General features: G+C 54.2%; 1 non-coding gene across 1 annotated transcript in view; it reads right to left on the minus strand.

Annotated features, from left to right (window-relative positions):
* The window catches only part of LOC124764837, a 1,909-nt gene extending 535 nt beyond the window's left edge, over positions 1–1,374 (minus strand). Inside the window, exon 1 of the ribosomal RNA XR_007012820.1 lies at positions 1–1,374. This exon is cut by the window's left edge and continues 535 nt beyond it. This is a non-coding gene — a ribosomal RNA (small subunit ribosomal RNA).
* Between the last annotated feature and the right edge of the window lie 3,626 nt (positions 1,375–5,000).

Here is a 5,000-nt window from a genome sequence, read left to right on the forward strand (position 1 = left end):
ATGCACCACCACCCACCGAATCAAGAAAGAGCTATCAATCTGTCAATCCTTCCGGTGTCCGGGCCTGGTGAGGTTTCCCGTGTTGAGTCAAATTAAGCCGCAGGCTCCACTCCTGGTGGTGCCCTTCCGTCAATTCCTTTAAGTTTCAGCTTTGCAACCATACTTCCCCCGGAACCCAAAAGCTTTGGTTTCCCGGAGGCTGCCCGCCGAGTCATCGGAGGAACTGCGGCGGATCGCTGGCTGGCATCGTTTATGGTTAGAACTAGGGCGGTATCTGATCGCCTTCGAACCTCTAACTTTCGTTCTTGATTAATGAAAACATACTTGGCAAATGCTTTCGCTTCTGTTCGTCTTGCGACGATCCAAGAATTTCACCTCTAACGTCGCAATACGAATGCCCCCGCCTGTCCCTATTAATCATTACCTCGGGTTCCGAAAACCAACAAAATAGAACCGAGGTCCTATTCCATTATTCCATGCACACAGTATTCAGGCGGGCTTGCCTGCTTTAAGCACTCTAATTTGTTCAAAGTAAACGTGCCGGCCCACCGAGACACTCAATAAAGAGCACCCTGGTAGGATTTCAACGGGGTCCGCCTCGGGACGCACGAGCACGCACGAGGCGGTCGCACGCCTTCAGCTCGCCCCACCGGCAGGACGTCCCACGATACATGCCAGTTAAACACCGACGGGCGGTGAACCAACAGCGTGGGACACAAATCCAACTACGAGCTTTTTAACCGCAACAACTTTAATATACGCTATTGGAGCTGGAATTACCGCGGCTGCTGGCACCAGACTTGCCCTCCAATAGATACTCGTTAAAGGATTTAAAGTGTACTCATTCCGATTACGGGGCCTCGGATGAGTCCCGTATCGTTATTTTTCGTCACTACCTCCCCGTGCCGGGAGTGGGTAATTTGCGCGCCTGCTGCCTTCCTTGGATGTGGTAGCCGTTTCTCAGGCTCCCTCTCCGGAATCGAACCCTGATTCCCCGTTACCCGTTACAACCATGGTAGGCGCAGAACCTACCATCGACAGTTGATAAGGCAGACATTTGAAAGATGCGTCGCCGGTACGAGGACCGTGCGATCAGCCCAAAGTTATTCAGAGTCACCAAGGCAAACGGACCGGACGAGCCGACCGATTGGTTTTGATCTAATAAAAGCGTCCCTTCCATCTCTGGTCGGGACTCTGTTTGCATGTATTAGCTCTAGAATTACCACAGTTATCCAAGTAACGTGGGTACGATCTAAGGAACCATAACTGATTTAATGAGCCATTCGCGGTTTCACCTTAATGCGGCTTGTACTGAGACATGCATGGCTTAATCTTTGAGACAAGCATATGACTACTGGCAGGATCAACCAGGGAGCTGCGTCAACTAGAGCTGAGCAGCCGGCCGCCCGGGAGTGTGTCCCGGGGGCCCGCGCGAACACGCAAGCGTCCGCTCAATCATTCTGCAAACAGGAGGAGGCTGAGCTCCCCTGCACAATACACCTCGAAACCCTCTCAGGTCCCGGCGGCGCGCAGCGCCGTCCCAAGTACTTGGTCGGGTTCGAGAGAGGCGCAATCGCCCGGAGTTAGGCGAGTAGACGCTTTCGGTGCGACCACCCGTGCTCCCAACTGAGCTTGCCGCTGCCGACAGAGGCCCGGGAGCGTGCTGTCGTGGCATTGCCGGCGGGAGACAACACGCGCCACCTACGGTGACCGGCAGCTCCAACGCCAGCGCCACAGAAGGACAAAAGCCCCACTTGGGTGCCGAAGCGAACTCTCCCAGCACAGCGCACGCGCCAACACATCCGCACAGCTGCGATACAAACCACCAGCGAGAACCGCTGGGGCGACCGAGCAGCAGACGGCGTCGCGGCGCCGAGCGCCGGGCGGCGGCGCATCCTCAACGCACACAGTCCTCAATCGGACCAGCACACTGAAGATGTCCACCGCGCTTCGCACCGGGCCCGCGAGGACCTACTTTGGCCGCACGGCGCCGCGCGCAGGGTGCGCCGGCGCGCAGCTGCGACGCCTGCCGCGTCCGTCGGCCGGCGCGCCTGCCACTGGCCGCCCCCACCAGCCGGCTGTAGCGCGTGCGCCCACGCACCGCGCGGCCAGCACGCCGGGAGGCGCCCCCTCACCGGCCGGGGACGGTCCCACCCAGCCACCGCCGCGTATCGCTTCACACCCAGATGCCGTTCAGTTTCGTCGGCATGGTGGGTATCGCTGGAACAACCGGTTAGTACCTCAACCTATCGTCGCCATCACCGATTCACCCCTAGCGAGAACAACCGCACCACAACAGGTTACCATTTGTTCATTTGCGTAACTTCACCAGAAAACGCAGGCGTCCATCGCCATTTGCAACTTCAACGATTATTGCATGCCTGTGTCAGGTGTCACGCCACACTACGTCTGCCCACATACACGCAACAAAATGTGCACGCCTAGACAATACGTGGAAGGTGGCCCCCGTACGTATGCGATGTCCATTGCTCGAACGACTGTCAACCGGCCTCTGTAGCATGTCGCAGATATGGAACGCGGTGCACCATGCCATCACGGTGTGTGAGGAGAGACGACTAGGTCCGAATACATCAACAGACAGCTCATGCTGATCGCCATCCACGGCGTCCGTTCCTCCCACACGTCTCTATGGCGTACCACACTGCAATCCAGCTCTCATAGGGAGACGACACGTAGCTGCGTGCACAATATTTGCACTGTATGGTCCGCCGTTTTTGGGCGCAGTCGTTGTGCGGTCACACATGTGCCACGATGTATCATTCAGTACATAAGGACGAATGTGCAGTACAGATTGTGGTTCACGCGTACGACATCAGCGGACAGTTGACACAGGCCGCACCACAACGTAGCCTGAGTACGTCGCATGCGAAGGGCATTGAACATGCAAACTTCTCACCAACCAGCTTGCGAAGGCAGGGGGCAAGGTGGGGACGTGGGGAGGGGCGGCATGTACGTCCTGCTGCCATCCACATTACAGTGTACAGCAGGAGCATGTGGAAAGTGAGCAAGACTTGCAAGGTGTTTAACATGAAGCGATACACAGGGGTGCGGGCAGTGCGAGTAGCGAACTATATTGCGAGGGTTGCGGGTGGGCAACACTACAGTAATTGAACGAGTCGTATAACAATTACAGAGCAGGTTTAGGCGACAACGTGGGTTACGTTAAGGCGACAACATGGGTTAGGTTAAGGCACAACATGGGTTAGGTTAAGGCACAACATGGGTTAGGTTAAGGCACAACATGGGTTAGGTTAAGGCACAACATGGGTTAGGTTAAGGCACAACATGGGTTAGGTTAAGGCACAACATGGGTTAGGTTAAGGCACAACATGGGTTAGGTTAAGGCACAACATGGGTTAGGTTGAGGCACAACATGGGTTAGGTTAAGGCACAACATGGGTTAGGTTGAGGCACAACATGGGTTAGGTTGAGGCACAACATGGGTTAGGTTGAGGCACAACATGGGTTAGGTTAAGGTACAACATGGGTTAGGTTAAGGTACAACATGGGTTAGGTTAAGGTACAACATGGGTTAGGTTAAGGTACAACATGGGTTAGGTTAAGGTACAACATGGGTTAGGTTAAGGTACAACATAGGTTAGGTTAAGGTACAACATAGGTTAGGTTAAGGTACAACATAGGTTAGGTTAAGGTACAACATAGGTTAGGTTAAGGTACAACATAGGTTAGGTTAAGGTACAACATAGGTTAGGTTAAGGTACAACATAGGTTAGGTTAAGGTACAACATAGGTTAGGTTAGGTTAGGTTAGGTTACACGTTGTTGTACGGAAAGGTGTAGGGGGGGGGGGGGGCGGGGGCGGCAGGTTCGTTGATAGTGATTATAGTAAGTGAATGCTTGTGACATGATCAGATTTGTCACGTCAGGATGCACCTTTGGCTTATTAGAGGCGGCGCTCCAATTCTATGCTTGTGTGAGACCTGTGTCTTTGACTCATGTCATTGTTTGTGCGCTGTGACAGGAGGTACTATTGTGATGTTGGGTGCACCGTTGTATAGGACATGTGTGGGTGTTGGTGCCTGGTCTGCGCAATGGTGGATGTCGAAAGGCTGGGATATTGTATTTTCCGCACGGACCTCCTGGTCTGGTTGTGATAGTGTGGATTGTGTAATGTGGCGGAGAAGATGCACTGGATGTTGTTCCATGCTGGTGCTTACATATTGTATGTGCGCCTGTTAGAAGCAGAGAGTGGTGCGTGATCAGAGTGTCTGGCTGACGTGTGGTTCCCATTTTGGGCAGACTCTTTCAGCATGTATACGGACAGTTGTGTATATTTGCTGTAGTTTGATGGCTCTGCATTGATTACTAATCAGCGCCGTGTGTACGGGTAATCTGGTTCCAGTCCAAAATGTTCCATCTGTGTACATTAGTGACAAAGACTCCCCCCATGCAGTGGGGCTCGGTCTGTTATAACTCTTCCGCGTAATATATTTGCCCCACGTTTTTGCGACTGCGAGTGCGAGTGCAACGCGCATGGGGACCGACATGCTGATGGCTCGGTATCGGACGCCGTACAGTGAGCAACGCGATCGCGTCTCTCGCTCGTAAGTGGTACAGGTCGCGGCTCATGTATACGGACAGCGGGAATGTCGCATATTGGAAATAACTCTTCATGAAACGCAAGTTATAGGGGTGGATTGCACTTTACGAGTGCGGGAAACGTCCGCCGTTCATCCGCTGGAGGTGCGAGTTTGGCGGTTGGGGTGGTGCACGAACGGGTGCGGGTGGCGTCATTGCCGGTCCACGGCTTCGTGCGGCAGAGCCACTGGAGATTGGGTGCTATGGTCGACAGAGGCTGCAGCCTTTGTGGGTGGCGTCGAAAGGCGGCCACTGTGGCGCCATCGCTGTCTTAGTCGGCTTGGCGTCTCATAGATGGCGGTAGCGTCGTTGCAGGAGGTCATGTTGCGGGAGACCTACAGATGGCGGTATGTTTTGTGGTGCGGACGTAGTGTTGTCAGA

The sequence above is a fragment of the Schistocerca piceifrons genome, unplaced genomic scaffold (assembly GCF_021461385.2).
Source record: "Schistocerca piceifrons isolate TAMUIC-IGC-003096 unplaced genomic scaffold, iqSchPice1.1 HiC_scaffold_643, whole genome shotgun sequence".
Classification (NCBI taxonomy): domain Eukaryota; kingdom Metazoa; phylum Arthropoda; class Insecta; order Orthoptera; family Acrididae; genus Schistocerca; species Schistocerca piceifrons.